The sequence below is a fragment of the Protopterus annectens genome, chromosome 7.part1 (genome assembly GCF_019279795.1).
Source record: "Protopterus annectens isolate FY-2018-M chromosome 7.part1, PAN1.0, whole genome shotgun sequence".
Classification (NCBI taxonomy): domain Eukaryota; kingdom Metazoa; phylum Chordata; order Ceratodontiformes; family Protopteridae; genus Protopterus; species Protopterus annectens.
In genome coordinates, this window is record NC_056740.1 from 51,557,335 (window position 1) to 51,585,145 (window position 27,811).

The 27,811-nt window shown below is 45.0% G+C and overlaps 1 protein-coding gene across 1 annotated transcript in view; it reads left to right on the forward strand.

Annotated features, from left to right (window-relative positions):
• Positions 1 to 27,811, forward strand: part of MCM2 (minichromosome maintenance complex component 2) — a 340,582-nt gene that overhangs the window by 93,731 nt on the left and 219,040 nt on the right. The window lies entirely within an intron of this gene.

Below are 27,811 nucleotides of genomic sequence, written 5' to 3' on the forward strand. Positions count from 1 at the left end.
CTTGATGAGTGGATGGGTAACAAAGTTCACACCGGTGATCACACCAACAGCACTACTAGATAGGGGCCAAGGGTACTAGCTGCTAGTACAAGGGTCTAGGGAACTACTAAAGGGGTGGTGAATACCGCACAACATGGCTGGGTTAATATATGCCTTCGGGCAGATAGCTCACTACCAACCTATGAACCTGTGTGTAAGTGTGTGTGTAAGTGTGTGTAAAATAAAACTATGCCTTTGTGTATACTTCGTGCCCTTTACATAAAAATCAAAATGGAAATTTTGTGTATCTATGTGTCTATACACACAGATATATAACGTATGTAGAATACTATATTTGGGATGCAATGCTGTTTAAGTCAAAGCGCTTAGAGTGAGAAATCTAGACAGAGCCATAAATAATTGTGGCAAAGACCCCAAAATAGGAACAATTTTCTAATATTGCTCTTGCAAACTTAGAAAGTTGATAGAACAGGTTTTTGCATTAGCATGACGTTTCTGAAGGGTATGAGGTCTGAAACTCAAATGTCTATTTTCTAACTTCACTCTTTAATGATTTCCCAGAAAACCACAATTTTTTGAAAAACATACCAAAATATGAGGCAAAAATCTGTACAGTTGAGTGGTATGGTTAAATGCACATGTCTGACTGTTTGTGTATTTAAACACAGTTAAGTACTTCTGAATGCAAGTGCACATGGTAAATGTACATTAGTTAATTCAGTGATTATCTTATGTTTGCAAATGGTCACATTTCCTTTGTGGGCTACATAGGTTCATAGGTGTGTACTACGGTAATAGCCTTGTGCCACCTGACCTTAGTTCCCAGTGCCTCTGTCGAGTATAGCCACCGGAGTGATCCCCAGGGTGAATTTATTTCCATCCACTTGTCAATATCCCTCTTGAAGAGGGTCAGTGAGGTGCTCTATTTGACATGTATGGGAAGTCTATTCCATGGCATGGGCAGTCTCTGAGTTATGAACCTGTCCCTCCATGTTCTGTTGATTGTGGTAACGAGGTTGATGTCTCTGGAACATGTGGTGCTGATGGATTGGAATTTCTTTAGATGTAGCATTTCTAACAAAGCTGGGTCAGACATGGCGCTTTAAGTCGAGCAGAGATTGCCTCTAAGTAGGCAATATGAGACAGAATAGTTGGGAGTTTGCATCTGTCCATTTAGGACAAGTGTTTAACATCTAGGATCCTCTTTGTGAGGTACTTTTGCAGCCTCTCCAGTTGTTGCAGGTGTCTAGTGAGGTACATGCCAAATGGGGCATTGTACTCTGGCCTAATGAGGAAAGACTAGAGGGAGATTGACCTATCTCTTCCTGGATGCAAAACCCTTAGTAATGAGATGTACCACACACAAGGACTTTCTGACCACAGTGGCAATGTGGTGGTCAAGAGAGAGGTTGTCAACCTGTGTTCCCAGATCTTTTATAATGCCTTCTGTGTTCAGTGGACTACCATCGATGTAGTAATTCGTGGGAACATTGTTTTTCCCAAAGGGGATGACAAGACATTTTTTGGCATTGAACTTAAGGCCATGGTTCTGACACCAGTCGTTGGTCTCAGCGAGGCCTTTCATTAGGATGTCAACATCACTTGGGGAGTTAATAGCCCCCAACTTGCAATAGTCTGTGAACTTTGTCAACCATTCCCTTTGTGTTGGTCTGGACTTCAGAGAAGTAGATACAAAACAGGAGAGGACCCAGGACCGAACCCTGTGGGACTCCACTCGTGACTGGTTGGCAGTCTTACTTTGAGTCTGCTGCTTTCATACTGTGGGTTCTATCTGTGAGCCAGTTTCCAACCCACCTAGTGATATAGGGGTTGATGCCTAAATTAGTGAGTTTTTCTAGGATTCCTGAGTGGAGAAATGGTATCAAAGGCCTTGTCCAGATCAGCGTAGGCCGTATGAACCACCTTGCCTTCATCCACAGCTCTGGTGACTGACTCAAAGAAGTTGAGCAGGCATGATCTACCCTTCATAAAACCAAACTGTGTGGGGTCCAGAGTTTGAAGATTCCCTATATGCTTGTTTATTAGTTCCATTATGATGCGTTCCATAGCCTTGTATATCAGACCCGTCAGGCTAATGGGGCAGTGGATCCCAACGTGTGTAGTCACTCCTTTGTGGAGAGGGATGACTGTAGCAGTGCGTCATTCAGTAGGGACAAAGCCTGAAGTGAAGCTGTGATTAAACAGGGCACACAGGTGAGGTGCCAGTTCACCCTGTAGTTCATGTAGAACACAGCCAGTGATATTGTCTGGTCCCATGGAAGCTGTATTCTTGGCCTTGGACAGTGCTGTTTTAACCTGTGCAGCAGTAATTCTGGGTGCCCGGCAATCTACTGGTATTGTGATTGGTCCTTGGGGGGGGGGGGAGGAGTGGAGTTGGCGTTCAATCTGTCAGCCAGTATATTGGCAATATCTGTTGGCTCTGTATAGGAGGTACTATTGTGCAGTAGCTCACAGCAAATTTGGGTATTGCTGTGGAGATTTTTTGCTTAACTATAGAAGGCCTTGTGGTTTTCTCTATCTGCTGCAATTCTGTTTTCATAACTAGCTTTAGAGGATTTCATGAGGGATCTCAACTTTTTGTTGAGGCTGAAACGGGAGTTTTTCCAGTCTTGGGACTTCACCTTATTCTGCATTAGTTTCCTCCCGTTGTAGAGTTGGTTTATGGCAGGGGACTACCATATTGGCTTTTTTTTTTTTTTTGAGGAGAGTGTCTTGGTTCTATTGGGTATGGTGAGATCCATGCATTTGTGTACATGTTCGTACAGTGAATTGGTGTATGATTCGGCAGTCATGCAACTATTCTCCATTTGCATGGGTGCCATGAAGTTGGCCACCTCTGTTTTTTGGAGTCCAAAGTTAGCTTTGGAGAAGTTTTTCAAGGTGGTTACCTTTGTGGGAGGTGGTAGGGATGTTGACTTCCAAGGTGATTAGTTTGTGGTCTGATCTAACCAGGGAGGAGTTGACTATTGGTGTAAAGCAACTGTCGCCCATGTTAGTAATGACCAGGCCAAGTATGTTACCTCTGGTGGGGGTAAGAATGAGCTGGTCCAGGGCATTGGAATTAATGAATTCCAAGCAACGTTGGGCAGGTGTATTGGTACACTAGTAGTTTTCCCAGGTAATGGAGGAGGGGGTAGTTGAAGTTGCCCAGTATGAGTGTGAGGTTGGACCCTATGTTCTCCAGGGTGTTTAGGAACATGGAGTGAGAGTGTTGGGACATGGTTGGGGACCTATAGCAGGCTGTGACCGGAGTCACTGTCTTGCCCGATATTAGCTGCACCTGAAGCATCTGTGTTATGTTGTGCTACCTGTCTGTAGGTGTGTGCACCCTTTATGAATATGCTAACACCACCACCTTTGGAGCTTTGGGCCAAGTTCTGGGGCCAAAAGGTGTGCATTGAGTTGTAGACTGGTAGTGTAGGGGTGCTTTCTGCTTCCTTGAACCAGGTCTCTGTTACAGCACAAATGTCTATGTTCTCCATTTTTAGGAGTGCTTCGAGCGAGTGCATTTTGAGATTTAGACTTCTAGCGTTGCATAAGGGTTCCTATTAGAACGACGAATGCTTTTTGTCGAATGAGTTTTCGTCGACACGTAGAGCGAACAGGCAAAACAGCAAAGCGGTTGTTCAGCGAATTCTTTTCCTGGGAAAGAAGTCACTTGACTGCTTTGCCTTGTTCTGAAGCGCAGTGTGGTCCCTTGTCCGGTATAGCTCCCGAGCGTTAATGTGCAACAGTTACTGACCTTAGGATTAGGGTGCGGGTAAATGTGTCGATGAAACATTCATTGTTTTCAGCATTCGATGTTTCAACATAGACCCGTAGAGCAGCATGACCCCCAGACTGCATTTATTTGTAGCTGTTATGCTGGTAATTTGGTCTTTGGTACACCACCTAAGAAAAGCACTATAGGGGTGGCAAGAGCCTTGGCCAATATCCGGAAGCCCAGGGGTGACTTATGCAGGCCATCTCTGGCAAAGCTTTGAGGTCTGTCAGTCACGTCATCCCAGGCAGACAGATACTGAATCCCCTTAGAATGACACCAGGAACTTAGCCAATTGTTGAAATCAGTCATTTTCTGCTTGTACTGTGGTATCATTCTGGGTGATAGTAGGATGCTGCTCAGGGGTAGGGTCATACCTGCCTGGGCTACATAATCCGAGAGCTCCTCTGTCTCTCTCTATGTAGTCCAGGGAGGTATGTCTCTGGTCATTCACACCCACATGTACAATGACAGTCATATTTGTACCTGTTATTGAGTGTTATGTGGCAGATCCTGGCACCTGACAGGCAGCTGATTGTTACTTTTCTCTTTATTCATTCTAGTAAGTGGGACATCAGTGTGCCTCACTATCGAGTCACCCATGACTAGTGTGGTGGGCATGCTGTTTTGCCTTGGGGGCTTTGGTTGAGTGGCACACTGTTTAGGAGAGCTGTGTGTCTCGTGATTAGTGTTTGTGTTGTGGTGGTTGAGTGCGTTTCTGCCTTGGATGTCTCTGCTGTTTGGGGAGATTTTTGAGCCTCTGTGAAGGTGGGTGTGTTTGTGTTTATGTTAAGGCAGTGCTGCTGTGTGTTCTTGAGGGCTCTGTGTTTCATGTTGTGTGGTGCAAGTGTTGACCTTCTCTTAACCAGCTCTTCTGGTCTTGGAGAGTGAGTGACTTCCAGTTTGGATATACAAGTGTAGCTCTCTCAAGTCAGAGTGTTGGGAGGTAAGAGGAGAGGGTTGTCGCTGTACATGAGGCAGTTGCCTCATTGCCTCAGGATGCCCAAGTTCACCAGTTTAGTAGGAGAAACCACAGGGAAGTGACCTTTAGACATGCTTGGAGGGGTGGGCATTAAGTACTGGAGCCATTTCCTTGTAGAACGTTTAGTGCTGGTAGCACTTTTGTGTGCTACAATAATTGCTGCAAGAAGTCTGGTGAAGTGTTAGACTAATAAGCTAGTAAAAGTGCAGGAGACGAGAGAACTAGCAGATCTAAGGGAAAAATTGAAGAGCAGGCTTTGGCACTGCTCAGAAGCTTACAAACAGTCCTGGATACAGCAAAGTTGTATCTGGACTAGACTAGTTACAGGAAAGACGGAAAAGCACAAATGTGGGCTTTTAAAACAAAGTTAAAAGATGGAAAAACTGTCCAAACTACCAATAAACTACAGTTTCTGGGCTAGAAACCACTCCTATTGTGGTAGATAAGCTACCTAGTGCTTACCATTCCCACTGATGAGCTAGAAGGCTTCCCTCCAACACAGAAAGGCTTGGGGGGCTCAGAAGCTTACAAACAGTCCTGGATATAGCAAATCTGTATCTGGACTAGACTAGTTGCAGGAAAGGCAGGAAACTAGCTTAGAATTTTTTTAACCAGAAAAGCAGCTAAAGCAGTACTAAGCAATTCAAGTGCAGTGCAAGCTAGCACACTTTGTGTGTGTGTGTGTGTAGCAATGTTAAAGCAAATACAGTTTAAATAAATGCAATTTATTCAAACTGTGTTCTGAATTGAATTATTTTATTCAACTCTGAAGAGTTAAAAAGTGCCAAAAAATATACCTTTCAGCTGAGAAGCACACTCAGAATGCTCATTCACTTTAACAATGTAAGCACGGACTCTTAGTCTGGGAGAATCTCTTACCCTGGATCTGTGTCTACGAGATATGCCTCATTCTCTGAGGATGTGTCAAAAAAGCATAAAAGACCTTTTTATGAACATTATCAGTGCACCTAGTTGTTGGGTTGCCACCTGTCTCTCGCTGCAGTTCTGGGGGGGGGGGGCTTGAAAATGGTAAATGTGGTGATACTGTACAAGAAAAAATATTTCTGACTTCTGTAAATGTCACAACACTACATTAAGTTATCTTAACATGTAAACGATTATAAATCACCGACATTTAAAGCTTAGCATTTCAATACTGTGTTGCTTTTGTAAATTTGTCAGAGATGACAACTGCCTTTAAATCGCTGACTGAGCTAATTGCTTTATTTTACTAAGAAAGAAAAGTGTTAAATTCTCCTCCCTGCAATAAAAGTAGTAGAAAACAATTCCACAGTTCAGGTGCTGTGTTCTTGACATTAGCAGGATTAATTGTCCATCCAAGTTTGACAGCAGCACCTGACAGGGTAAACTACAGATTTTAACTGTCCATGATGTGTCATGCAGGCGAAGACGAATGTCTCTGCAAAGTATGGGAGAAGCTGAGCTTAAAAAAAACAGTAGGTGGCTTTTCTTTCCTTTAATTCCAGTGCAAGGAAATGTGCTTTAAAAAGTACAAGCAGGTGTTTTGTAACTACACAGTACTGGAACCATATTATAGGGAGAAAAGGAACCTGAGGGTGGAGTTTTCCTTTTAAAACCATTTAAAGTTGTACCTCAATCCTTGTAGCCTTTTATTTATTATTTCTTCTAAAACAAGTGCTCTTTTGAGTGTAGCTGCTCCGTGGTACACATTTTTGTCCTGAACAGCCTTTAGTGGCTTCTGTTTGTACAGAAGAACTTCTGAACTTAAATTAATGGTGTGCAAAGAACATTTTTTCTTCCCAGAGATGTATTGAGCCTTCGTTAAACACTATTTTTTTCCCAACTCGTTCAACAAAGGGGAAAGGCTCTTGCACTGAAGTCCACAACCATTCAGGTTGCCCTTGACAATGTCTAATTCATACATTTTGCATGAGTGGCTCTGTGGCTGTCAAACTACTTGCTTTCTGTTATGAGAGCAACAAGCACCACCTTGGAGGGGCAGTAGGAGCAGTAGCAATTGCACCAGCCTTTTAAAAATTCCCAGATCACAGTACTCAAAGCAGTCAGATGAACACCTGCCTCCTTAACCTTCTTGCTATTGTAGTTGCTGTATATAATTTTAATTGTTCATGTTTATATTTACCTGAATTCTGTGGAGCTTTTCTCCCCAGGCTTCCACTGAAAATGGGGCTCTTCATGGTCCAGTGGACCATCCCAGTAAACAAATGCCAATAAATTAACTCCAGGCGTACTTGGATCTTTGATCAAGGGTAGGACAACTTTGGCATATCTGTCCTCCAGGTTGTCTTACTGCTCACTGAGGCAGCTACTGCTTTTTAGTTTTGTCATGGATAGCAAAACATATTTTTGCAATATTTCACTACAGGGAATATGGTCCAGGTGTGATAGTATATGCACCATAGTCTTAAATGTTTGAGCAGGCCCACTGCTGTAGTATGGGCTCTCTTCCTCCTGTTCACCTCTTACCTCCCCTGAGTATCTTCCTCCTATTCACCTTTTTCACATGAGTCTAGCCATTGTGTTCAGAGAAGGCGGGATCCAAAGGGCAGAATGTTCTCAGATCTCGCTAGCGTTCTGCCAACATGCTCCCTCCTTTAAGGGACTTCTCATACCCATTTATACTAAAGACATAGACTCTTGGCTGATCTCTTGGCTGATCTTTTGTAGTGAGATTTTTTTCCCCTCTGGACTATGGCTATTGGAGACTAGGATCTTTTTTTATTTGGGTTTCTGGGTCACACTAACAAAGCAGATGCAGTGTGACCATCCAATCCAGTATAATCAGTAAGTAAATAGAGTGCAGCCAACACCATTTAATTAAGCCATACATAATTTTATATTCTAGGAGAGGTGCCGCGGAAGTCTGAACAGAGTGGAAGTAAGACTGGAAGGCTATTTGCCAGAGATTAATTGTCACAAGGCATTAATTGTTGCACCCTAGTAGAGCATTCTATGTTGAGTATACATGTGCAGCCATGCTTTCTACATGGGTGGGGCTGCCATGAAATGAGATGGTGCCTGATGTTAGGACATGTCACAGTAGTAAAATGTGGGCAGGATATAAAAGGTATACATTGTCACTATCTCGAATATGTATTGTAGAGTTTCTGTTAATATGGAGATAAAATTGTTACAATGTTCTTTGTGTTTCACTGTTGCAGTCATTACATTTGGGTTATCTGCCTGCAGGTAGCCCTCAGCTGGCCTGAATACCAGAGTCTTCCAATTTCTGCATCGGATGCTGTCTCCTCTTCCATGACATCAGGGGTATAAAACATGCAGCCGACACCATTGCATCAGTCTTTCTTGCCGTGCGGAGCCCAAAAGCAGAAGCATTTCGCAAGTGTCGGTCGGCCGACTCCTGAAATTTTCATTTTCGAGTTTCAGATCTGAAGTCCTTAAAAAAAAAAAAAAAAAAAAAAAAAGTAGTACCCCGTTGGGGATTCTTTTTTCTTGCTCCAACCAATAGTAAAAGTTAACAATTGTCTTACCTGTGGAAAGCAAGTATCTCAGATTTTCATTCATTCTGCATCCCCTGTTTAGGCCAAGACCACGATATCCCTCGCTGCCAGTTTTGTGCCTTGTTCAACCACCGAACTAATCGTCATCGGGCTATCTTTGCAGCCATTTGCTTTCATACTCTGTCTCAGTACTCTGAAATGGCTTCGTTAAGCCATCCGACTATCGATCTTCTGAAAAAAGCTTGGAGATAGACAGAGACAGGTCTCATGGGTCCAAAACTTCCGACGACGCTTCTGTTAAGCCAGTCCGCCAGTACTCAGTGAGATGCTTTCGCAGCACCTGATACCCGCTATTTCAGATTCGCAGGCCTCTACTGAGACCATTGGAGTCGGTATGCCGCAAGATGCTTAGACTATGGAACCTGCTGATGTATACCTTGGATTGGTCTGGAGCCGCTGTGCAGGCACTGGCTTCTGAGGATGTATTCAGGCCTACAGACTTGCATTTTGTGCCATCATTTTGTTCCAGGCCTAAAACTTGCACCACGCCTAGAAAATCGATTTGACCAAACCGCAGGCTCAGGCCCATATGCCGAAAAAACAAATGCTTAGAATGGCTGAAGACCTTGCTACCTTAATCAGGGGAAGCCAGCCTTCCCCCTCTAAGAGACCTAGAACTGAGTTTCTTTCTGATTCTTCTGAACAGGAATCTGATATTTCTGCTCCTTCTGATTACGAGGATTTGCCCTTATCTACTTATGAGGATTCTGATGCAGAGGATTCCATTCCCTTTGCTTCCCCTCCAGAAGACTTTTTTTCCTTTGGTGAAACCTTGTGCACACTTAGGGAGCATTTCCGCTGGGAAAGCTAGGATTACTCTACTCCAAAAAGAGGCTTGGGGAATTCTTACTCCTACCTCAACACCGGCCTTTAGCTGTCCTTCCTCTTCTGGATGTTGTAGATGATGCCTTCCTGGTATCTAACCTTTCCTCAGACACATTACCCCCAGCTCTCAGAAAACCTGACTGGTATTAGAGTACCTGACTCGTAAGTTCCTCTTCAGGAATCCCTCTGCGGATCCAGAGACCATTTCACAAGGACCAAAGGGCATTAAGGCTATTGCTGCTAAAAAAATCCTACCCCTTCTGACAGATTCTAGAGCCTTAGATGGGGTAAGAAGGTATACACTTCTGCTACTTTGGCCATTACAGCTTTAAATTGCCAGCTTCATATGTTTCCGCAGCATGTTATGGAGCTTCTTAAACAGAAGATGATTCCTGACTGTATTGAACACGCAGAATTACAGGATTTAATGCATTCTGCAGAACAAGTCGGTAAACATACTTTGCAGTGTGGTTTTGACACTTTAGAAGCATCTTGCAAGGCTGCTGTCACTGGGTCTGTACTTAAAAGGCATGCTTGGCTTAAGGAACAAAACTTGCCAGATCATGTAAAAGCTTAAATTACTGGATGCTCCCTTGAACCAAGACAGTCTTTTTGGCAACAAAGTAGAAGTCCTCAAAAGGATGGGGGGGGGAAGCTAAATCTATGCAAACTGTTAAAGATTTCCTACAAGTACATCCTCCCAGATTCAGTAGACATTGGCCTTCAAAGAACTGGTCCTTTCCAGTCCCTTCTAGGCCTTTTCAGTCCAAACCCAGGAGTAGCAGACCACCTAGGCTACAGTCTCTGGCTACGCACAGACCTAAGCAGTGGGTGGCTCCCACCTCCAAAGCAGAGAGTAGTAAGCCACCCCCCATACGGAAAAATGGCACAATGACTTATCCTTAACCCTTCCAAGCCCTGCTCTACTACCTGCTTCCTTAGCAGGAAAGCTTGCCATGCATGCAAAAAACTGGGAACTCATTACCCAGGACAAATGGGTTTTGAACATAGTCTCCCAAGGATACAGATTCCACTTCCACACACTACCAAACCAAAATGGTTGGCCAGACCTATCCCCAAATCAATGGGTGGAGGCCCAACAGCAGGTAATCTCTCTTCTCAGTATCAGGAATATTCAGCCTGTCCCAGCAGAAGAAAGGGGACAAAGTTTTTATTCAAGACTTTTTCTAGTACCCAGAAATGACTACTGGTGTCCTATCCTGGACATCTCTATTCTCAACACCTTTCTGGTAGTTCCAAAATTCAAAATGCTAACTCTGCAACAGCTTCTTCCCATGCTAGCCAAGGATGCCTGGCTTGCAACCCTGGACTCTTACAGGAAGCTTACCTGCACATCTCAATAAGGGAATCTTGCAGGAAATACCTACGCTTCAGGGCAGGCTCCATGCACCATCAGTTCTCTGCACTTCCCTTTGTGAATACCCTGGGCGCAATAGATAAACCAAAGTGTCCAGCTCCCGTAATTGCATCTTGCAGGCAGAGAAACATTCAAATTTACCCATACTTGGACGATTGTCTGATTCAGGCATAAAGCCAGGACTTGCTATTACAACACCTAGCATTCATAAAACAACTTCTAACCTCACTGGGGTACACCATCAACAAAAAGAAATCTCATCTAGTACCCTGCTAACAGATTGTATTCCTGGGAGCAAGCTTGAACACAACTTCCCAGATGGCATTCCTCACTCCGGAGAAAAAAGTTTATCTGACAACCTACTTCAAACTATTGGCCACAAAACCCCAGCTATCTGCAAGAAAAATACTGCAAGCCCTGGGGTTCATGGCCTCTTGCATTTTACGAATTCCATATGTCGGACTGCATATGAGGAAACTCCAGTGGTATCTAAAAAGCCTATGGCGTCAACATTCTCAGGACCTGGAAACAATTTCTATCATTCCTTGTATCAAGACAGCGTTCCTTTGGTGGGCAGAAATTTGCTACCGCAACAAGGGACTCCCTTTCACTCTACCCCCTGCCGGCCAAACCCTAACAGACGCATCAGACTATGCATGGGGGGGCTCACATGGCAGGGCAGTGCATTCAGGGCAAATGGACCCCGAGACAGATGCACCTGCATATCAATCAAAAAGAAATGTTAGCTGTACAGAATGCTCTGACAGCCTTCAAAGATCGTATTCTTCCAGGACAACTATTGGTAAAGACAGACAGCACCACAGTTATTTGGTACATAAGCAAGCAGGGAGAACCCTCTCTGCAGATTAGCCATGGCTTTGTGGAACACGGCCTTGAGCTACCAAGTACACCTGCAAGCTCAATACCTGTGGCAGACTACTTGAGCAGAAATCTCATGGACCCACACAAATGGAAACTGGAACCCAAAATATTCAATCTCTTGAACAACAGATGGGGACGCCAGAGGTAGATCTGTTTGCTTCCCCTCAGAACTACCAATTGCACAAATTCTGCACAAGAACTCCCCACAGCTAAGCTTGGAAAGTGGATGCCCTGTCCATTACCTGGGAAAGCCTCTCCGTTTATGCCTTTCCCCCTCTGCCTCTCCTCTCGAAAGTTCTACTAAAGATCAAATAGGACAAGCCAAGGACAATACTGATTGCACCAGACTGGCCATGCCAGCACTGGTACCCCCTCTTGTGCAGTATGACACTTCTACAACCATGGCACCTGCTTCAGACCCCTTCCCTGCTGTCCCAGCAGGAGGGCCAGATTCTGTACCCTCAGCTTCAAACCCTAAACCTTGTAGCCTGGCTTATTCCTTGAGCTCTCCCTTAGCAGCCCTCTGTAAGCAGGTAATGGATGTCATTCTGGAGGCAAGGAGGCCTAATACTAGAAAATTCTATGCTGAAAAGTGGAAAAGATACTGTTCCTGGAGCCTGGCTCAGGGGATGGGTACAACGGTGCCCAGCTTGCCTCATATTCTACAGTACTTAACAGAAATGCTTCACAGGGGCCTATCCTTCTCATCAATTAAAATTCATGCCTCTGCCATTTCAGCACATTACAATACTGAGCCACCCCTCTTCTCTCACCCCTTGCTAAAGAAATTCCTTAGAGGGGCCAACAATTTAAGACCCCCCCCCTCCCCATGAGAGCTCCCACTCCAGCTTGGGAGCTTAACTTTGTATTGGAAAAGCTCACCCCCCCTTGAACCAGCTGCTACAGCAGAGTTGAAATTCCTTTCTTGGAAAACAACCTGCCTGCTAGCCATCACTTCAGCAAGAAGAGTGTCTGAATTACAGGCCCTCATGGCAGTGGAACCCTTCATTATCTTCCATGCGGACAGGGTTTCCCTCGGGACTAATCCTTTCTTTATGCCCAAGATGGTGTCTTCTGTGGCCCTAAATCAGTTCATTAATTTGCCTACCTTTTTCCCTAATCCACAAAATAAAGGAACGAATACTGCACTCTGTGGACGTGCACAGACAACTTAGGCTTAGTCCAGTCCAAATAGAATCTATCAGAAAATCTGAGCAGCTGCTAGTTAGCTTTGCTGCAGGGGCAGAGAAGGCCATTTCAAAGCAAACCATTTCAAAATGGATAGCCCATTGTATTCATTTCTGCTACAAGCACCATGGAAAACCTACCCCACAAGGGGATAAGATCACATTCCACCAGGGCTGCATCTACCTCTGCAGCATTTCTCAGAGGGGTCCCTATCAAGGACATCCTGGAGCTCTGTACATACCTTCAGCAAGCATCATCACTTGCCTATCTTTTCTAAATACAGAGCTGGCTTTGCCTCTAGTCTTGCAGGGATTAATAGCTGGTCCTAATGCTCTTTAACTTCCTCCTCCCTACCTGAGCTTTGGGAACCAACCCAAATGTGATGACTGCAACAGTGAAACACGAAGGACATAGTACAGTTGTGTACACTTGCCATAGCTGTCGATGTTGGAGTGTATCCACTGTTGCAGTCCTGGTTACCCTCCCTCCAGCCCCCCCCTGACTTCTCTGGGCTCTACCCCTCCTCCTGGTTGGTATATTTATTTTTTCCTGTGTATTTGCTTTTTGATGGGGGTTCATTATACCATTTAATTGCTTCCCATTGTGGGTGCATCTGACATCTGGGTCAAGAACTGATGTAATGGCATCCGTTGCATGTTTTATACCCCTGATGACCTGACGTCATGGAAGAGGAGACAGCATCCGACGACTCCAGTATTCAGGCCGGCTGAGGGCTACCTGCAGGCAGATAACCCAAATGCGATGACTGCAACAGTGAATACACTCTAACATCTACACTTATGGTAAGTGTACACAACTGTACTTTGACAATCACCCGATTCACTAATGTCACTGTATTTTATATACTAAACAGCAATAGCGTACAACTGATTTTAATTTCCGCTTTCGTCACTCGACTTCCTCAGAAGTCCATTCTGAGGAAGTCGAGTGACGAAAGCGGAAATTAAAATCAGTTGTACGCTATTGCTGTTTGGTTCTCTTTTTCACTGCTTCTCTGTTCGTGGATTTTTATTAGTGGTTTTTGGTGCTATTTTGTTGATTTGGTATTTTATATACTTTTGGTGTGTTGTAGGGTTTTTATTGATGGAAAATTCATGTGGTATGGGTGGGAACTACTTTCAATGGACACTGTTCAGGAGCACTATCTCAACCTCTTGGCACAAAAAAACTGGATAAGCCCAAAATAATGGGGGGGAGGAGACAAAGCACCAAAAGAACAATAAACTAAATTGCTAGAATAAAAGGACTTCCGTTGCCATGTGTTTTTCTGAGGGATATGAAGACTGAAACTCTAATGCCTGTCATTTTACAGTAAACTGTTAACTGGAATTCAAGCAACCAGCAGTCTCTCGCGCACAGTCTTCAGCTTTCATACATGCATTCACTTGCTCTCTCTCCGATCTCACTGTTGGCACTCAAGCATCTGGAAACTACAAGATGTTCTTAGTGTCACTGTTGCAGTCATTACATTTGGGTTATCTGCTTGCAGGTAGCCCTCAGTCGGCCTGAAAGTCTTGGGTCCTGTGTCAGTTTCTGTCCCTTCTTCCATGACTTCAGGTCATCAGGGGTATAAAACATACAGCCAATGCCATTACATTAGTCTTTCTTGCCGCGCAGTGCCCGAAGCAGTTCGCAAGTGCCGGTCAGCCGACTCCTGAAATTTTCGTTTTCGAGTTTCAGAATCGAAGTCTTCAACTAAAGCTAAGTACCCCGTTAGAGAAACTTTTTCTTGCTCCTTACCGATGTCAGTAAAAGTTAATAATTGCATTACTTGTGGAAAGCAAATACCTCATAAAGATTTTCATCCGTACTGTATTCCTTGCCTAGGCCCTGACCACGACGTATCTTGCTGTTGGTTTTGTGCTTTAATCAGCGCACTATCTGTCATTGGTATATTTTCGCCTCTAAATATTTCAGTTTGCTGTTTTAATTGTCCAGAAATGTCGTTTGTTAGCCATCCAACTACTGGATTCTGCAAAAACGCAAAGATAGACAGGCCGCTGAGGTCCAAATCTGCCGACTACGCTTCTAAGCCAGTTCGCCGGTACTCAGTGAGGTGCTTTCGCAGCCCCTGATACCTGCTACTTCTGACAGAGACCCATTCGGAGTACGGTATGCTGCGAGATGCTTCAACTATAGAACACGTGGATGTTTCTACCTTGGATGGGTCCATAGCCGCTGTGCAGGCACCGGCTTCTGAGGGTGTATTCAGGCCTACGGACTTGCATATTAAATCGACGCCTCCTTCTTTACTGAGACCTAAATCTCGATCCATGCCTAAAAAAACGATGACCAGGCCGCATGCTCAGGCCTTTATGCCTAAAAAAACAAGAATGGCTGAAGATCTAATAACTCTAATCAGGGGTAGCCAACCCCCCCCCCCCCCTTCTAAGAGGCCTAGGACTGAAGTTGATTATGAATCTTCTGATCAGGATTCTGTTTTTTCTGATTCTTCTGATCTGGATTTGCCCTTATCTACTTATGAAGATTCTGATGCAGAGGACTCTATTCCCTCTGCTTCCCCTCCTGAGGATTTTTCTTTTGGGGAAACCTTACAATACTCTAAGGGAGCATTTTCACTGGGAAAGCCAGGATTTTTCTGATTCAAAAATAAGAGGCTTAGGGATTTCCATCTCCTACCTCAGCATAGGCCTTTAGCTATTCCTCCTGTACTAGACATTGTTGATGCTTTTTGGAATCTAGTTTGGCCCTTGATTCCCTGCCTCCTGCTCCCAGAAAACCTGACTGATACTACAGGGTCCCAGAGTCCCAAAAGTTCCTTTTCAAAAATCCTATTGCAGATCCAGAGACTGTTTCACAGGGGCTCAAGGACATTAAGGCTTCTACTGCTAAAAATCCTACCCCTTTTGATAGAGAATCCAGGGCGCTGGATAGATGGGTTAAGAAGGTTTACACTTGCAATCTTGGCCATTAGGGCTTTAAACTGCCAGTTTCAAATTTATTATTGGACTGCTTAAACAGAAAATGATGATTCCTGACTGTGTGGAAAATAAAGAATTACAGGATTTAATGCATTCTGCTGAACAAGTTGGAAAATATTCTTTGCAATGTGGTTTTCATTCATTCGAGGCCTCTTGCAGGGCTGCTGTTACTGGGTCTGTGCTCAGAAGGCATTCTTGGCTTAAGGAGCAATCTTTGCCTGATCATGTTGAAGCTAAATTGTTGGATTCTCCTTTAAATCAGGACTGTCTGTTTGGCAACAAGGCTGAGAAAGTTCTTAAAAAGATGAAAGATAAAGCTAAATCTATGCATACTGTTAAAGATTTTTTACAAGTTCAGCCTCCTAGATTTAGTAGGCACTGGCCCTAAGAATTGGTCCTTTCCAGCCCCTTCCAGGTCTTCTCAAGCCAAACCCAGACACAGCAAAAACCCCAGGATGTAATGTGGTCCTATCTCGCCTACATTCATTACTGAAGGGCTCTGAGCCGAGAATCTGCTCCGACTCGGCCACTATAACTAGCACAAAGTCTCTAATTGGCTGGGCTAAGCCTATATCCCAGGATGCACCACTCCCAAACCCCCAGATCTCGTTTGCCGCTTGTTGAGTGATGACGTGGTCTCGAGCTTGGCTGTGGCTTAAGTACCTTATTTAAACTGTTTACTTAGTTTTCGGAAAAGTCTTTCCAACCAAAAGCTATTTTAATAGCTACGTTCTCTATAGTTGGTATTTTGTTTTTTTTTTGTGATCTCCGTCGTTTAAGTTATAGTTGGCATACTTGTGTTTGCAGGCTAGGCCCGTTTAAGTTAGAGGGCCTTAGCCCTGTTCGGTGTGTTTTCTTGTGTCTCTTTCCTGTGGTCTTTGTGTGAAGCTTTAAAATGTCAGGCAAAGATCAGAAGGAGCATAGGCCTTAAAAAGTGTGCCAAATGTTCCTATAAGATGTCTTTGACTGATGGCCACGCCATCTGTGTGTACTGTTTGGGCGCTATACACTTGCAAGAGTCCTGGAGTGTGTGTCATTCGTTTAGTTCCAGGGTTTTGCAAGAGAAAAAAAAAACAAGTTGATTCTAAAGGGCCTGGTAAAACCTGCCTTTGAAGAAGCTTTAGCCTATTCTCCCCCTAGCGGGAAATCTAAAACTAAAGAGATCTCCGGCTCCTAGTTCGTCTGAGCCTTCGGAGAAAAGATCAAACACTGTTTCACCTTCCTCAGCTCCATTGGTCTTGGAGCCGCAGGAGATGTTGTCGGTACCAGAGACGGCTTCCTCAGTTCCACTGCCTTCGGAGCCGAAGGAGGTTTCTGTTGTGTTGGAGCCGACTTCAGCTCCAGTTGTCTTGGAACTGATTCGGAGCCATTCTCCTAGCTTTGCATTGGATCCACTAGAGAAGACTTCTCGACCCCCTTCTGTGTCCTCAAAGTCCTCCAGGTTGTCTGATTCGGATTTGGATAGGGTGATGCAGAGGCTTCTACAGTCACCAGTGTTAACAAAATTATTCTTGGCTCCAGCCCAGTTGGCTCCAGAGCCTGTCCTTGTGTCAGTTCTGATTATTCCTCCTCTGACCACCTCTGTGTCGTCTGAGCCAGAGTGTTCTGAGTCAAGTGAGGTCCTTGGGTCGGCTCCGAAACCCCCTTTGAGTTTTTCAGCTCTGACCTCTGCTCCAACCCTTTCGGTTCCATCTGATGGTTTTGGCACTTGGGTTTCATCGGTCGGACCAGAGGGGGATACATCGGGGCTCCAGACTTTGGCTCAGAGTCTCCCTCTCGGTGCTTCAGCCGGGGGAACCCCTGTTCGATTGTGGTCTCTGAGACGGGTCGCTCCTCGGATTCAGGTGGACCTGCCTTCGAGGCCATGAGGAGTGCACTGGCCAGGTCTTCGGTGACATCACTCGAGTCAACCACTCCTTTCCTGGACACTGCGACTAGAGCCTCTGAGGCCACCCTATCAGCAGGCAGCGGGGCTCGAAGACCTGAGGATACCCCCATGCATGGTCCCCTGCTTTCTGAGGGCCCTTCAGAGTCCTTGCCTGAAGAGCCTCCCAGAAAGAAGCTGTGTAAGAGGAAGCACATAGACTCCCTAGATGTCTGTCACCTCAGACACCGACCTCTATGATGCAGAGGAGTCCCCAAAGTCGTAGTCTGATGTATCATTCTCCGACATCCTGGAGATTTGAAGACAGAGGTGACTGGCCCTCCAAAACCCCCTCTGAGGAGTCGTCTGTCTCTTCCTCAAGGCCTTCGGAGCCCGACCTTCCGCCTCCTGGGTGTCTCCCCCCTTTGAATTGTTGGACCTTATTTGTCGAAGTGTGTGGTAACACCCTGACTCCGTGGAACCGGTTCCCAGCCGCCCCAACAAGTTTTTGTCTGCACCTCCTGGGAAAGAATTCTTGACTAAAGGAGTTCCTGTAGATGCCATGGTGGTGGCATCTGCCACTCAGCAAGAAGTTGCAGAGGCTTCTGCTTCCATTCATCCTCCTAACAAGGAGTCTAGGAGTATGGATCAGTATGGAAAGCGTGCCCTGTCCTCAACAACCTTTACTTTGCGGTCGCTGAATTATTTGTCATTTTACGAGGCTCCAAAGAGATCTCAAGGAGTTGGGAGATACTCTGTCTGGTAACTTGCCTGAGGCGGTGAACCAAACTGTCAGTGCCCAGCTGTCTACCCTGTCTTCTGTTAACTCGTCTATGAGGCTCATATCCTATGCAGCTGAGGGGGCGGGTAGGGCAGCTAGCTCGGGCGTAGCCCTTAGGAGGCAAGCCTGGATGTGCCTGTGTCACTTTGCGGAGGCCTTCAAGTCTTCTTTCACAGACGCTCCCTTTGACGGGTCCTCCCATTTTGGACTCAAAGTGAAAGAGACTCTCACCAGATGTGAGCAGGAGGGTAAGACTTTGTCTGCTGTTGAGGCCCGTTTTTCGCTTCCCTCTAGACATTATCCCAAGGAGCAGAGTGGAGGAAAGATGTGGTTCAGAAAGTCTCAGAAGTCTTATCCTGACCATCATGATGACCCCCCCCCCTCCAGAGACAGAGGAGGGGGGAATTACTCTGGAAGACGTCGCCCTAGGGGCGGGGGAGGCCCCTGCAACTCGGGAGACTGCGAGTCCTTTCATGGTTCCTCCTACCAACGTCCCTGAGGGACTGCTCAACTGTGCCTCTCCGGAGCCAGTCGGGAGTCATTTCTCGAAGCATCTTCAAGCCTGGGAAAACATCACTCAGGATCGTTGGGTGCTTCAAATTATTGCTGGAGGTTGCACCATTCCCTTTATCTCACCCCTCTGCCACCCAAGAGAGTCCTAGACATTCCACCCAGTCAAAGGGACCAAGCAGCGTTAGAAGTCTCAAAGTTGCTGGAAAAAGGAGTCATCCAACCAGTCCCCTCAGATCGGATCAGGAACTTACTCAAGGTTATTTTTGGTGCTCAAAAGAACAGGGGACTTAAGACCCATCCTGGATCTCAGCCGTTTAAACCACTTAGTCAGGAAGTCAAAGTTCTGAATGGTCACGCTTCAAACCATTTTCCCATTGTTGGGAAAAGGAGTATGGATGTGCTCCATCTATCTCAAGGACGCCTATTATCACATCAAGATAAACAAGGCCTCCAGGAATCACTTGCGCTTCTGGCTGGGAGCCAGTCATTTCCAATTCCGAGCCCTGCCCTTTGGTCTCACCACAGCCCCCAGGGTGTTTACCAAATGTCTGGCAGTGGTGACTGCTCACCTGAGACGTCTAGGATTCCAGGTGTTTCCTTACCTAGTTGACTGGCTTCTCACTGCCCCCACCATGCATCTACTTATTCGAGCCACGGAGGCCACAATCAACTTGGGTCAACTCCTAGGGATTACTTTCAACTGGCAAAAATCTGTCTTGCTGCCATCACAATGTGTTGCATTTATTGGCGCAGAGCTAGATTCCATAGAAATGAGGGCTTTCCTTCCTACAGAAAGAATAAAAGTGCTACAGGCTCAAGTTTTGGCCTTATTACCTCTGAAAAAGGTACAAGCCAGACTTGTCCTTCAGTTACTAGGTTCCATGGCAGCCACCATCCTACTAGTACCCCTGCCCAGGCTACATATGCGGACACTCCAGTAGCTTCTTTTGGTCCAGTGGTCCTTTCAAGAGCTCCCTCTGTCTCACCCGATTCTTATAATGGAGCGATGCCGACAGGACCTGTGTTGGTGGCTTCATTCACCCAATCTGAACAAAGGGAGATCCCTGAACCCCCTGCCCCCTACTGCCACAGTGACCACGGACACCTCCCAGACAGGGTGGGGGGGGCATTATCTGGGCAGGACGGTCCAAGGCACGTGGCAGGAACATGAGGTACACTTGCATATAAATGTTTTGGAGATGAGAGCGATGCTACTAGCATTGCAGGCACTTCACAGCTCTCTTCCCAAGGGGACTATCTCAATTCTTTCCGACAACATGTCAGTCGTGTGGTACCTGAACAAACGGGGGAACCAAGTCCTATCCCCTTTGCAGAGAGGCCATGAGAGTGTGGAATTGGGTGGTGTCTTCCCAAAGTTTTCTAGTGGCAATGCACATTCCGGGGAAGTCCAATGTGATAGCAGACAGGCTAAGCAGAGCTATTCTGATGCCTCACGAGTGGTCCCTGAACGATTGAGTTGCTGCTCAGATCTTCTCCATGTGGTGTCTACCTTGCTGCGATCTATTTGCCAGTCCCCTCAATGCCAAGTCCAGCAATTCCTTCACTCTGATTCCCCCCCCTCAGGGGGAGTCACCCAGGGACGCTCTAGTCCACGATTGGCCCCCCGGTCTGCTCTACACCTTCCTCTGCTGCCAAGAGTGATTCAGAAGGCAACTTCCTTGGGAAGCAAAATTATCTTGATCGCACCACACTGGCCCCGTCAAGTTTGGTTCCCCTTTCTCCGGAGATATACTATGGACGGTCCTTGGATTCTGGACCCAGTTCCAGACCTATTGACTCCATCTGTCAGGGCAGTTCCACCCATCCCTGAGAACCCTCAAGCTCACTGCCTGGCTTCTGCACTACCGTCCTTAGTCAGACAACTTTCCTTGACACCTGAAGTGGTACATATCCTATCTTCTTCCCACAAGCCATCCACTAAGAAGATATATTCCCAGTAAATGGAAAATATTTATCTGGGCCCAGTCGCATAACCTAGATCCCTTCACAACCCGTGTGACGGCAGTTTTGGATTTTTTAGCTACTCTTTTCAGACAAGTTTCTGCTGCCTCCACTATTAAGGTTCAGCTGGTGGCTATTTCTAATTTTCACGTTTCATGTGAGCCTTCCCTCATGGCCCATGAACTGTGTAAAGCCTTCCTAAAAGGAACCTGGTTACTTCATCTCCCAGTTTCTCAGCCAGTCTTGCCATGGGATTTAAACTTGGTGCTTAGAGCCATAACTTCTCCCTTTGAGCCTGCAGCCACTTGTGAATTAAAATATTTGTCTTGGAAGACGGCCTTTCTGGTGGCCATTACTTCAGCCAAAAGATTGGAGTTTCAAGCCCTTTCTGTCAAACCTCCTTATTTGATTTTTCATAAGGATAGAGTGTCCTTGAGACTCAACCCTTCCTTTCTTTCTAAGGTTTCTTCTACCTTCTGTCTTTGGTGTTTTTCCCAAGCTTTTCAAACAGGGCAGAATTCAAATTTCACCAATTGGATGTACATAGACTACTGAGATTTTACTTGCACAGGACAAAACAAGAGAGGAAATCAGATCAGTTGTTTGTGTCCTTTTCAGACAATAAGAATAGTAGCCCTGTGACCAAAGGCACTATTGCAAGGAGGATTAAGGACTGTATCTCATTTATTTACACATCGGCAGGTAAAGATCTACCTTTCCCAGTTAAGGTGCATTCTACTAGGGCTATGGCTACCTCAGTGCCTTTTCATGCTAGGCTCTCTTTGGGTGAAATCTGTGCGGCAGCCACCTGGACTTCTCCACATACCTTTATTTCTCATAAGTTGGACGTGGCTTCTAGAGGCCGGGCTTCCTTTGGTTCCACGGTGCTCAGGAGTGTTTTCTCATGAGCCTCCCAGGATTTAGGTGCTAGGGACGCTGTCCCGTCAGTAATGAATGTAGGCGAAATAGGACCACATTACATCATTTAGTTATGTACTCACCATAACGATAGATGTATGTGGTCCATCTCGCCTACATTCTTGCGTACCCACCCACCTTCCCCCTTCCTGGTGGACTTGGAGGAAATCATATTCTTAGACCCTTCTGAGGGTATTATTTTTTCTCTCTTCTTGCCGTGTTGTTTGGTGGGGTTATGCATGTGTAATGATGTTTTTTGTGGCAAACAAGATCTGGGGGTTTGGGAGTGGTGCATCCTGGGATATAGGCTTAGCCCAGCCAATTAGAGACTTTGTGCTAGTTATAGCGGCCGAGTCTGAGCCGATTCTCTGCTCCGAGCCCGTCAGTAATGAATGTGGAGGAGATGGACCACATATATCTATCATTATGGTGAGTACATAACTAAATGTTTCAGTCCCAGGGGACACACAGAACTAAACTCCACTTCCAAATCTGGGAATAAGACTCACTCCTATGGTAAACTGTCTCAATGTTTAACATTTCCAAGCACTTATCAACTCGCTGCCCTTTTGGGGGGAAAGATTGCTCTTCATGCAAAGAATTGGGAACTCATTACCCAAGACAATTGGGTTTTAAATGTAGTGTTCCAGGGATACAGATTTCACTTCCACATGTTGTCAACACCAAGCGGGTGGCCGGAACTACCCCCAGAATTCAAGATGCTGACTCTTCAACAATTACTTCCTATGCTAGGCAAAGATGCCTGGTTGGCAACACTAGATTTAAGAGGCATTACCTGCACATCCCAATCAGGGAATCTTGCAGAAGATACCTACGCTTCAAAGCAGGCTACACGCACTATCCGTTCTCTGCACTGCCCTTTGGCTTATCTACTGTGCCAAGGGTATTCACAAAGTGCCTAGCTCCAGTTGCATTTTGCAGGCAAAGAAATATTCAAATATACCCATACCTGGAAGATTGTCTAATTCAGGCAGAAAGCCAGGACATACTTTTGAATCATCTGCCCTTTGTACAAAGGGTTCTAACTTGTCTGGTGTACACCATATACAAAAAGAAATCGCACCTGGTACCCTGTCAACAAATTATATTCCTGGGAGCAAGCTTGAATACAACTTCCCAGATGGCTTACTTCACGCCAGAAAAACAAATTCATTTGACAACCTACTTCAAACAAGTGGCCACAAACCCTGCTATCTGCAAGACAAATGCTGCAAGCCTTGGGGTTCATGGCCTCCTGCATTCTAATTCCATATGCAAGAGTGCATATGAGGAAACTACAGTGGTATCTAAAAAGCCTATGGGGTCAACATTCTCAGGACCTAGAAACAATGATTCCTGTCATACCTTGCCTACGCCTAGAGTTCCTTTGGTGGGCAGAGGCCTGCCACCAAAACAAGGGACTACCTTTCACACCTTCCCCTGCCGCCCAAACCCTAACACTCGTCAGACTATGCATGGGGGGTGGCTCACCTGGCAGGGAAGTGCATTCAGGACAAATGGTACCCAAGTCAAATACACCTGCATGTCAATCAAAAAGAAATGGCTGTACAGAATGCTCTGACAGCCTTCAAGGGCCGCATTCTTCCAAGACAACTAATGGTAAAGACGGACAACACCACTGTTATGTGGTACATAAACAGGCAAGGGGTACACATTCTTAACCTCTCTGCAGACTAGCCATGGCATTGTGGAACACAGCCTTGAGCTTCCAAGTGCACCTACAAGCTCAATTCCTGCCAGGAAAATTAAATACACTGGCAGATGGACTAAGCAGAAACCTCATGGACCCACACTAGTGGAATCTGGAACCAAGGACTTTTACCATGTTGACAAGCAAATGGGGGAGCCCAGATGTAGACCTGTTTGCCTCTCCCCAGAACTACCAATTGGACAAATTTTGCACAAGGACTCCCCACATACAAGCCTGGAAGGTGGATGCTGTGTCCTTCAGTTGGAAAAACTATCAGTCTATGCCCCCCCCCTCGCCTCTGCTCTCCAAAGTACTACTAAAAAATCAAACCGGACAAACCAAGGATGATTTTGATTGCTCCAGACTGGCCTCGCCAGCACTGGTACCCCCTCCTGCGCAGTGTGTTAAGGTTATCTCCATGGCACCTGCCTCAGATTCCTTCCCTGCTGTCTCAGCAGGAGAACCAGATTCTGCACCCTCAGCTTCTAACACTGAACCTTGCAGCCTGGCCAATAATCTCTCCTTTACAATCCCCCAGCAAACCTGTGATGGATATCATTTTAGAGGCAAGGAGGCCTAGTACTAGAAAATCTTATGCTGAAAAATGGAAAAGATTCTGTGCCTGGAACCAGTCTCAAGGGATGAGCACAGTAGTGCCTAATTTACCTCAGAGTTTACAATACTTAACTGAGATGCTTCACAAGGGCCTGTCTTTTTCCTCAATAGAAATTAACGCCTCACCCATTTCAGCTCATTACAACACAGAACCGCCCCTCTTTTCTCATCCACTGCTCAAGCAGTTCCTCAGAGGGGCCAAAAATTTGAGACCACCCAGGAGAGCTCCAACCCCAGCCTGGGACCTTTAACTTTGTCTTGGAGAAACTTGCTCTACTTCCTTTCGACCCATCTGCTACTGCAGACTTAAAATTTCTTTCTTGGAAAACAGCTTTCTTTTTAGCAATCACTTCAGCTAGAAGGGTATCTGAATTACAGGCCCAAATGGCAGTGGAGCCTTTCATCATCTTTCATGCAGACAGGGTGTCCCTCAGAACCAATCCATCCTTCATGCCCAAGGCGGTATCCAGTGTGGCTCTTAATCAGTCCATTCATTTGCCAACCACCTTTCCCAATCCACAGAATAAAGTTGAACGGATACTGCATTCCTTAGATGTGCACAGACAACTTAGATTCTACTTGGACAGGACTAAACCTCAAAGGAAATCTGAACTGCTGATGGCATTTGCTGCAGGGGCAGAGGGGAAGGCTATTTCAAAGCAAACCCATTTCCAAATGGATAAGCCATTGCATTCATTTCAGCTATAAGCACCATGGAAAACCTATCCCCCAGGGGATTAGACCGCACTCCACCAGAGCTGCATCTACCTCTACAGCCTTTCTCAGAGACATCCCTACCATGGACATCCTAGAAGCTGCTACCTGGAGTTCTGTACATACTTTCACCAAGAATTATCATTTGCCAATTTTCTCTAAATCCAGAGCTGGCTTTGCCACTGCAGTCTTTGCAGGGCCTTATAGCTGGCCCTAATGCTATCTAAATTTCTCCTCCCAACCATAGCTTTGGGATTCTACCCAAATGTAATGACTGCAACAGTGAAACACAAAACTTAGTACAGTTGCGTACACTTACCATAAATGTAGATGTTCGCGTGTATTCACTGTTGCAGTCCTGGTTACCCTCCCTCCAGCCCCCTAACTTCTTTTGGCTATACCTCTACTTTCCTTTACTATGCTTTAAAAGCCTTTTTGGTGTATTTGCTTTTTTGTTGGAGGTATATCTTTGTACTTTTATATTTAATTGCTTCCCATTGGGGGGGCACCTGACATCTGGGGAAGAAAAACTGATGTAATGGCTTCGGCTGCATGTTTTATACCCCCTGACGACTTGACGTCATAAGAAGGGGCTACAACCGATGCAGGACCGAAGACTTATCAGGCCGACTGAGGGCTACCTGCAAGCAGATAACACAAATGTAATGACTGCAACAGCGAATACACTCTAACATCTACATTTTATGGTAAGTGTACACAATCTGCCACTCCCCATGGGTGCCGGTTAACAGTTTACTGTATAGTGAATTCATTCAGTGATTTGTCACAAATTGAGGAACAGACCAAAAGTATGAGGCAAAAATATGGACATTCTTCGAAAATCTGTACAGTTAAGAAGGTATTGGGCAGACAGTGTGTCAGACATTGCTGTTGCCTAGAAGGCATGTAGATTGTAAAAGAGGCAGTAACGTATTCACATTACTGGAATGAATGTAGTTTTATGAGGCATCGTATTCCATTCTCACTGGGGTGACACTACGGCTTTGTTGTCTGACTTAATATAGTAGTAAGGACATTCATATCCCAGTATTAAACACATTTTCTTAGCAATGGAAAGCAGTCTGTGCAATGTTGTACTGCAGTCTGGTGAAGGGATACAAATTTAGTGTTCTTTACAAGTGCAGGTCTCTGTGGGATAATACAAAGTTTCCCCTTTTTTATTGTTAGGAGAAAGAACATAGAGAAAAGGTTTAAAAAGAAACCTTACTGCTTCTACAGTCATGGAAGAACCTTTAAGTGGCATTTTTTGTGGTGATTTAGTTAGCCACAGTTTGTGTATGTGAACAGCGATGTATATGCAAGAAATGGCCATGGATGTTTCAGAACCCACTGCTCAGCCATACTCTGACACAAATACCTCAATCTCCAAACTTCCACCTTTTCGAAGATAACTTGTATGATGGCCTTTTAAAAGACCAATGAGAACTACTCTGGTATTGCAGGCACACCTTTTCAGTAAGTATCTCAAGACACTCACAAAAGTGTAAATTTTTAGCCAGTATTCCTACACACCCTTGTTATGTAGTCTCCCCACTAGATGGCATCTGTATGCATTTTGTACATTCCTGCATTTGCTAACATAATCACATTGCAGTATGAATTCAATCTTGGATCTCTCGTAGTGAAAATGAATATATTTTATGGTATTATATTCTGAATTTTCAATATTTTAAAAATATGAAACAATTACAGTAGTTCCAATGGCTTGGGCACTATGTACTGAATTAATAATGTGTCTGAATTCTAATGGTTAAGGTTGATAAAAAAATGTCTACATTTATGTGCAAGCTTACTCATCCGAATGAGTGTCTGTAAAATGGACTGTTGTGAAGAATGTATGACTGTACTGAAGATGTCAGTGTATCACAACAGGCTTGCATTTTTTGGCTAGAATGTAACTACTGCTGTGTTAAAGAATTTTTTTTTCATTGAGATGTAAATTTGGCTGTTTAGATTAACTGTGGTGCTGGCATTATTTGGTGTGGTTTTTATATTGTGCATATACTGTACCTTGAAGTCTTGAGTGTTCCCTGCAATTCTCCAGAGCACTTTACAAACATGGAAGTTAATGTACTGTCAAGCAGCCTGTATGGAAGCTCTTGAGAGTTCTATTTGATTATAGGGGAATGTCTCCTCTCACTTCAGAATAAAAATGGGATTGACTGGACTATTAAGGTCCTCAGCCACATTATGGTATATGCTTGGATAATGTAAAGTAATGGGACTCTTGATGAACTTCAGGTATACTATAACAAAGTGTAGATTGCAGCTTAGCCTTTATTCAACACCTTAATCGATGCACTTGATTAAAGAATTTCCTGGCCCCAATCCAGTTTTTAACTTTATTCTGAACTGTTTTCCTTGTATCACCAGAAAGAGGAGTTTGCTTTTTAATTTGGAACTGTTTTCGTGTGTATTGAGGGGGGATGCAATTTATACTGCAAGATGTTACTGTCAGGATTCTCGCCAACCCTTCACACACAAACCTGCTCTATTTTACATGTGTGTAAGCCATACTTGTACAATAACTACTGTGATCTTCCCAGTATAAGACGAGAAGGTGATGTAATCCTCCTAACATTTAAGCTGAGATCTGCAGGTTAACTTTCCAGCACCAACATTAAAAGGAGGAGTGGGTCTCCAGTCACAAATTTAATGTATTTAACCAATACATATGTACCTCCTCAAGAAGCATGAATAGAAATTGATTTTTAAGGTATGTACTAGCTTGCTTGTTGCCATCCTTGCTGATGCTGCCTGATTGCTTGTATGACTTAGTTGCAGGTAAAGTACCTACTCTCATGCTTCCCTTTTGTGGATAGTCATCTGTTTATCCCATCAGAATTGCTATTGCACCATACCCTCAACTCTACTTTCCACTGATGAGTGATGCAAAAGCCCACTGCTACTTTTCAGTTAAGTAGCTGCCCTCCAGCAATGCAGCACCTTCCCCTATCCTGGCCCTGTAGCATCTGGTCAAGCTAAGCACAGACACTTTTGTGTCCTTCCTGATAAGGTGCTCAGTCCAAGCAGTGCTAGCCAAGTCTACCCTACTGTGGTAGGCTAACTAGTTATCAACAAAGTATGTATTGCTGACTAGACTTGACAAACGTGGGCCAAGTATTGCTACCTTAGCATCTGTGAATGAAAAGGGTGCAGTAATCTATATAACTTGTTTAATGGCATGGC